The sequence below is a fragment of the Nerophis ophidion genome, linkage group LG23, assembly GCF_033978795.1.
Source record: "Nerophis ophidion isolate RoL-2023_Sa linkage group LG23, RoL_Noph_v1.0, whole genome shotgun sequence".
NCBI lineage: Eukaryota > Metazoa > Chordata > Actinopteri > Syngnathiformes > Syngnathidae > Nerophis > Nerophis ophidion.
Genome location: NC_084633.1, coordinates 5,529,436 through 5,538,696, shown reverse-complemented (window position 1 = coordinate 5,538,696; position 9,261 = coordinate 5,529,436).

The following is a 9,261-nucleotide window of genomic DNA, read 5'->3' as shown; positions in this document are numbered from 1 at the left end:
CCTTGATCCAGTATCACTCCTGAAAATCTAAGTACAGAAACATTTTCAATATCAATTCCATCTACTGACAGTTTCATCGCTTCCTCCCTTTTCCTCTTATAAAAAAAATCATTAATTTATTATTTTTTTACATTTAATGATCATTTATTGACATCAAACTATCTCTTAAGTTTAATCATTTCCTGTTCAATAATGTTTCATAACGCTTTTAAGTCATGTCCTGAACTATTTAAAAGTTTACCTTTACTATGAAAACGCCTTAAACCTTGCTTTTCATTTTCAACATCCGCCTTTAATGTTTTGCAGAGAACCCTCACCCACGAGGAGGTAGAAGGTAATCCATTTTTCATGTCCTGTCTCCCATGATTTACAAAAATGGGCAGTTTTTATACTCTGGCCTTATGTCTGCATGCCCTCTAGAGTTACGTGAGGCATTTGTGGAGTTTGATAAAGACAAAGATGGGTTCATAACCTGTAAAGACTTGGGTAACCTGATGAGGACCATGGGTTACATGCCAACCGAAATGGAACTGATACAACTCAGCCAAAACATCAACATGAACTGTAAGTAATGTCGACTGGAGTAATACATCTAATGTAATTGCTAATATCATTACTTGTGTGTTATTTTGTTAAATGTTGGAATATTTACTTATGTTTTATGGGTGCAGTAGGAAAAAGCTTAGTTTTTTTCTGATGACATAGAACTAAAAATGGATGCATGACTAAAACTAAGTTTATGTAAAGTGATGTTTGCAGGAAGTGTGTTTTACACACTTTGATGCTCTCGTTTGCATATGATCGCTCATCCGTTACGCACAAAAAAAGATTAGATTATAAATCGCTTTTTGTCAGAGTGAGACAATATTTTTATGTGAAACAGTGCTGAAAATTGTCGGTATAAAGGAATAAATACTTTATATTATATTTATTATTGTCAGGCATAACCAAAGATTAAGGTTTTATGATTGACTTATTTTACATTTTGCGATCATATACTGAAATACAATAATATTTTCAAAGTTCCTAATAACTGTTCATAATATACAGAAGTAACGTGATTAAGAAAAGCTTATATTGTGATTTTTTTTTTCTTCTGTATGTTGCCACCAACTGACATAACAAGAGTACCCAACATAAATGCTGTATTTGGCTTTTGGAAGCAGGCAACAAGTGAAGAGAGGGTGTTAATTCCAATGTATTATTTTTACGCAAATAATACATTTGGAGTGCAAGGGAAAGTGAAGGCTTTGACCACATTTTCATATTTTACAGCAGCAACAACAGAACCAATGTTTTATTGGCTAGCATTAACAGCGCTGATGAGTTGATTGTGAACAAAAGTTTGGCAAATGTAACAGTTTTAAAGCGCATGAAGAGGTAAATAAAGCTGCTGGATGTCGAACAGTCATCATACTTTTAATGCAGCTACTATACTTCCATCCCGTAGTGGTAATAAAAACTACACCAGGAGGTTGTTTACAGCCACAGCTGTTTAATCCAAATCTAATTGGGGATTGGTTATTTGCAATAGAGGTGTTAAATGGAGCTTTACGAGCAAACGTAATATCTTTCACATTATTTTCTGAGTATTTTAATTACTAGCTGGTAACTTATCCATCCCAAACATTTATCATGACAGTGGGAGGACGAGTGGACTTTGAGGACTTTCTGGAACTGATGACCCCCAAACTCTTGGCTGAAACGGCAGGCATGATTGGTCTAAAAGAACTCAAAGAAGCTTTCAGAGAGGTGAGCTTCGTCTCAATGTTTCCTGTTGTTGGTGATTAACGGTTTAAATGATTGTGATCGTGAGTGGCAGCGTTACCCTGTCTACATTCAATCAAAACATTATTTGTTTAGCTGTTACGGTCAGTGTTGACCTGGTCTCCAGGATGCAGAGAGAGCCAGCGAAGTGCAGGTAAAAACCCCTTGATTAGGGAAAACACCAAAAAAAAAAACAGTACAGCAGCGACGTGCACAAAAAGCATAGGAAAAGCTATGCAGCATGTTTAGATACAAAGCAACATTTAGAAGCCTCCTGATAGGCTGCGTGGTTTGATAATTAAAAAAATATATATATTTTTAATTGAAAAAATATGGAAAATATCTTAAAATGTTATGTAAAGATAAATAAAAATATAAATTAAAATATTGTAATAGTAAGAACACTAGATATGATGATTAATTGGAAAATAACAATTGGAAAAAAATCAAGAACCAAAAAAGTTTTAAAAGATCAGTAAAATAAATAAAAAGGTGTGCCTTACACATTAACCTAAAAGTATCAACAGTCAGGGCCACCAATCCCTATAAGCAAAACATGCACTGTGCATAGGGCCCCACAATCTGTGGGGGCCTGAAGAAGTACATGTAAAATGTCAATTAATGACTAACAGGGCGCTTCTTATCAAATTTTACCGTCTCGTCATAGATAAGAATGAAATGGCACATTTCTCCAGATGTTCTTTTTTGTCTCCTGTGGCACATAATATTATTGCTGGCCTGCTAATTTTAATTTACAGTGATCCAATCTCAGTCGAGGTTGTCCAAAGAACATGTGTTTTCATTTTGTTATGTGTTGTTTTGCACTAAAACATAAATTATTGAACAATTTATTTCCCGTGAATATGTTTCAGTACAAAGCAATCAATTGAAATTTCATTGAAAACGTATAAAAACTGTTTGACATGAATGAAAGTGTGACCAATGATGCTTAGGGCCCCAATTTAGCCTGGCCCCGGTCCTGAAGCTCTCCAGCAGTGTTCCGCAGATGAGTCTTTGTTCTGGTAGTTGATAAAAATAAAAGGTCCTCAGGATGTTAACAGCTTGGTCAGATAGATACGAAGACACAACGCCATTAAGACATTTAAAAACCAAACGAAACATTAAAAGCCACCCTGAAACGGACTGGGAGCCAATACAGTGACTTTTAAAAATTGTTGCGATGCGGTCACTCGCTCTCTCGTCGTCCAAAGCACCTGTGCGGCAGAGTTTTTGTAATAACTGTATGTTTCTGTCTCGCAGTTTGACATTGACGGCGATGGCTGCATCACTTCCGATGAGCTGAGGCACGCCATGGTGAAGTTGCTGGGCGCGCAAACCAGCAAGAAGGAAATTGACGCGGTGGTGAGGGAAGCTGACCGCAATGGGGATGGAACTGTCGACTTTGAGGGTGAGAAACAAACAGCAACACGAGAAATACCGTCGTCCCTCGCTACATCATTTTTAAAACTTAAAAAAAGCATAATCTCCATGTTTTATTTATGTAATTTGTTCTATTATGTTGCGGCGATCAATTCACCAATCAGGACTTTTGTTTCCGGGTTAAAGGTAAATAATGCCAACAACACTTTGGCTAATCTTGGCGCTAATCTATTGTCACCATGAATTGACGCCGACTTAAGCAAGTTGAAAAAGTTATTCGGGTGTTACCATTTAGAGGTCAATTGTACGGAATATGTACTGTACTATGAAATCTACTAATAAAAGTTTCAATCAATTCAATCAGTCAAACATCTCAAATTGACCAAATTTTGGCAGAATAACTTTTTGATAGACTTTATCATCAGCTGTGGCTTTAGCGGTGTAGAATGACAACGCAGCGTACGCAATGCTGATAACACGGAATGCTAACAACACCGCTAATGATCATAGCTGTGACTGTCAAGTTGCCCCAAGATTTTGCAGAAAAACTTTCACCTGTGGTTTCAGCAGATGGAATCCAAGTTCTAACTTAGATGAATGTGACCAAGTATTTTAATGCCGTGGCTGTGTTGTAGTGGCCGGGTGACGACAATGGCGCTTGGAGGATGAATATTATAATTAATCTACAGTAGAGCACACTCAAAGCTTGTAGATTGGTGAAAGATGTCTATATTGATGTTATTTCATGTTTAGAAGGCTCTAATGATGTTAAAATAAATATTTAGGAGGTTGTAAACAGTTCATTATGCTCCAACAATGAAAATATTTGATTCATTATTAACAAACCTACTTTGAGTACACTTGTTTATTGTCCAGTCCCAATTAATCGTGGTATATGGGGGACGACTGTACATAATATGAAAACAAATTGACAGAAATTTGCAACAAATAAGACTAATTCAAATTGTGCTCAATGTCTTTACAGAGTTTGTGAGAATGAAGTCACAAAAATGAGGGCAACAAAGGACTATGGATGTCTTTGAATCAACTTGACCCTTCCTTTGCTCTCATCAGATCGGTCATTTTTACTGCAACAATTATTTTTGTTACAAATGCATGCGCTACATTTAATGCAGTTATATTTCTCAAGAATTGAATTTCATGTCACCTAGTTTTCCATGAATCCCTTCAGAGTTTTGTTTTTGTATGATGATGGGTAACACGGACAATCCTCTCCTCAGATACGTCTTCATAAAAGTAATTTCACTTCACCATTTGTCTGTACGCACAGTCAAATGGAAAGGCTGAGAAAGGAGTACATATTCTCAAGCAACTTTTGAAAGAAACAGTGGATAGTAACTCTGATCCATACCTAGCACTACTTAGTTACAGAGCAACACCTCTTGAGTGTGGCTTGTCACCCTCTGAACTACTGATGAACTGAAAGCTTCGTACAACACTACCAGGTATGTCAAGACCAACGCAGAGTCAAAAGGTACAACGAAAGCTAAAGCAACAAATGCTAAAGCAGAAGTCGTTTTATGACAAAGCAGCCAAATCGCTCCCACCACTATCATCAAGGGACACAGTGAGAATTGAAAGTCCTGATGGTTGGAAAACAAAAGCTACTGTTCTCCAAGAAACATCACCACGATCGTAAACTGGGAAGACTGAAGAAGGACAAATACTACATCGAAATCGTCACAGTTTGCTGAAGGTTCCAAAGACTGTTTCAAACCAAGCAACAGCTGAGTCCGAGGTTTCATCAACACCTACTGATTTTGAAACAATGCCAATGCAGCACATGAATGAAGATGTAACTGACGATCCTGAACCTGTGTTGAGAAGATCCACAAGGCAGACCAAGAAACCTGTGGATGATGACTATGTGTATTATTGAACTCTTTTAATTTCAAACTGATTGACAAGCAAAAGAGTTAATGTTTTCTAATACTGTTGGACATGGATCATTTTTGAAAAGATTGCATATTCATGTGGTCAAGAAAGAAAAACAAGTTCTTTTTTCTTTTCTTTCTTTCCTTAGTTTATTTCGAACATGACATACCCACAACATTATACATCAGGCAATTTCATCATTTCACAATTCACAATACATCATGTCCGAAAAGGAGTAGGAAGAAGCAAAGCTTATTTAATCCTACCCCTTTCCCACGTCAGAGCGCCCACAAATATATACATTCATTCACTGACCTTCTTTACCACAAAATGACATCCATGAATGAGTAACACAACAGTTTTGTAATATGTACTTAATTAGTTCAGTCATTATTAACATACTGAGATGAAGAATATCTTATTTTCAATAAGGTTGAAAGTGTATCTCACAATTCTCTTCTTTGTACTTTGTAAGCACTATTAATTTGAACAGCCTCTTAAACTGGATCATATCAGTCCAATGTATAACTTCTTCACTTAATCAATTCCATAATTTAATTCCACATACTGATATGCTAAAGGTTTTAAGTGTTGTACGTGCATACAAATGTTTTGAATTAGATTTTCCTCTAAGGTTATATTTCTCCTCTTTAGTTGAGAAGAATTGTTGTAAATTCTTTGGTAGCAGGTTATAATTTGCTTCTTACATCAATTTAGCTGTTTGCAATTTTACCAAATCACCAAACTTTAATATTTTTGACACAATAAATAAAGGGCTTGTATGTCCTCTATATCCAACATTATGTACTATTCTAATTGATGTTTTTTGTAACACAGTTAACGAATGTAGCGCCCATTTGTAGTTGTTTCCCCATATTTCTGCACAATAACTCAGATATGGTAACACTAGCGAGCAGTAAAGAATATAAAGTGATTTTTGGCCCAGGACGTATTTTGCTTTATTCATTATTGAAATGTGTTTTTACTACCTTATGTTGTATGTTTTGTATATGAGATTTACAGTTCATTTTATCATCTATTAATACTCCCAAAAATCTAGTTTCTTTTACCCTTTTAATATCTACTCCGTCTATTTGTATTCGTGTCAGATGCTCTTTTCTACTGTTACCAAATAGCATTATTTTAGTTTTACTGAGATTCAAAGTTAGTCTGTTTTTATCAAACCATTTTTTTAATTTTTTCATTTCTTCCGTTATTATTTGTATTATTTTCTGTGTTCTCTCCTGAACAGAAAGCAGTTGTGTCGTCTGCAAATAAAACTAACTTAGTTAACTAAGTTATTCGTTTAATACATGACATTGTTTTAGCAATGTGTGCTTAGCTTAGAAAGGGGGATGTAATGATAGTGTTTGACCACATGGTGGTAGTAATAGTCTACAAATGACTAGGAACCAATTATAGTATGTGTCTAGCAGGACTCATTAGAGGTAGACACACCTTGTACGCACGAGGGGTGAAGAAGCGTTGGTTATATGTTATCGTTATTAAAAGACAGTTCTACAAGACATCCAACGATGTGTTATTTAAAACAAAAACATAACAACATGGTCAAAATCATATATAAAACTACAATTCCCAGAATGCCAAGGTAAAATGGCCGCCAAATTATTAATTGAAGGCATTCATTCCCCAAACAACTTCCATGGATGAAAGAACAGCAAGCAGCCACAACCGCAAGATCCTCTCAACAAGTTTCTCCAAACACACCAATGGTCGGTCAATATGCTTCTTCATTTAATGACAATCGAAATGCTTTGTTTAATATGCTTAACTTGTACCTGCAAGCTTGTTCATTTTCTTTCTGAACTCTCTTCATTAGTTTGTTTGAACTGCTGGGTTGAAATTGAAGCACTGCATCATTGCATTTACCTTTGACCATTGCTGACATACCGTGTTTGAGCAGTTAAAAGCAAGTTGTTTAAAGCACATGTAAATGTTTAAAGCTGAAGCTAAAATGGCAAATGTTTAAAGTTAAAAGTACAAGAGATGAATGTAAAGTTTAAAGGATAAAGTCATGTTTTGCTAAAAGTTGAAACATTATGTAGAAAGTTTTAAAAATTACTAAGAGGTTTAAAAGCATTTGTAAAAAGTTGTTTGAAAATAACCTGTGTAATCACATCAACATGTAGGTTTATGTGGTTTGAAGGTTTATAACTTACTGATTATTTTGAAGATCAACTAAAAAGAAACCAACAATTCTTCATGTATATATATAAATATATATATATATATATATATATATATATATATATATATATATATATATATATATATATATATATATATATATATATATATATTAGAGATGCGCAGTTTGCGGTCTCATCCGCGGAGTTCGCGGATAAACCGCGGGTCGGGCGGGTGACATGACGAAAAAATAGATTTTAATTAGATTTGTGCGGGTGGCGGTGGAACCATCCGGAAATATTTGATATACATGGTTCTGGGATCGGTATCCTTTGCCATTCAAAGAGCCATTTAAGACCCGTGTCACAAAGCGAAGAAGACAAAGGGAGACGCTAATATTCTCTACAATGACGGCCGGCAGTCACCCAGATGATAAGTATTAGGGCGTGCTATGAAGTCATGGACTTTGTCGCCCTCTACAGCATGTACGATCTGCTTGTCAGTCCAGCATCTTGTTGTGTGTGGCTTCCGCAGCAACACGCACATGACTGCAAGGCATACTGGGTGACGCAGAGTACACTAATGGTTGTGATATAAACAATTTTAACACTCTTAGTAATATGCGCCACGCTGTGAAGCCACACCAAACAAGATTGACAAACACATTTCGGGAGGACATCCTCCCAGTTACACAACATAAACACAACACAACAAATACTCAGAATCCTTTGTATCCATGACAATTCCTGACTATTTTATACACCCCGCTAGCAGGTCGGGAATTGAGAAACTTACATTTATGAATATAAGACTTAGCCAATAGAGCAGTGGTTCTCAACCTTTTTTCAGTGATGTACCCCCTGTGAACATTTTTTTAATTCAAGTACCCCCTAATCAGAGCAAAGCATTTTTGGAAAAAAAGAAATGAAGTAAAATACAGCACTATGTCATCAGTTTCTGATTTATTAAAGGCTCACAACAAGGCGCGATTATTCACGAGCGGCGCTAAAATTCACGCACACCTGAGCAACTCTGCGTTTTTTGGGGGGATATTTTGTGGCTATAGCACATTTGCTGTGAGCTTGGACCTACGGGGGGAAGTGAATCCAATGTGGTATCATCCCCTACTTTCTTGCAAACTTTAAATGTCCCGTATCAGCCGGATTCTTCATCGTCCTCATCATCACGGTGTAGAGGCGCAGACTGGCCCTCCCTCCTTTCCTCCTACTCCTCCTCTTCCTCCGCAGCAGTCGCCGCCGCTGGATCCTGAGACGACCCCGGCGGAGGATGGCTTTCGCTCCCTCTTAGAACGGGACACAATAGAAGGCCGTTTCCGCCTCAAAAACAAAAAAATATCTCAATGGTAAGTCATAAATAATGAGATAAAAAGTCATAATTTAAACTTTGAATTTAAAAATCGATATTTTCATTAGGTGGCGACTTGTCTAGGGTGTACGCCGCCTTCCGCCCGAATGTAGCTGATGATAGGGATGGTAAACGTGTGTGAAGCTGTGTGAATAAGATAGCTCAGTCATCAAAGCAAGAATGGTGGATACATACGGTGCCTGAGAAAGTTCACATCAAAGGGAAACAATAACAAATACACAATGCAACAACTTTTTGCTACGGCACGTTTGCAAAAGCCACAACACATACAAACACTACAACACAATAGTATGAATTGATTAACGTGGACCCTAACTTAAACAAGTTCAAAAACTTATTTGGGTATTACCATTTAGTGGTCAATTGTACGGAGTATGTACTGTACTGTGCAATCTATTAATACAAGTTTCAATCAATCAATCAAAAAGCCACAACACAACTTTAAGCCACAAAGGAAGCAACAGACACAACAAAAGTGACAGCGGAGCAGGTTTAGCTGACGGACCTAGAGAGGCAGAAGTGTAATGAACATAATTATTGGTATTATTAAAATGGAAAAAAACAGTTATTTATGACTTTAAAATGGTCACACTTCACTTACTTTTCCAATCTCAATCATTACATGGTTTTAACTTTACGTCTGAGGAAGCCAGTCTGTCACCGAAACTTGTCCGCTGTTACCTG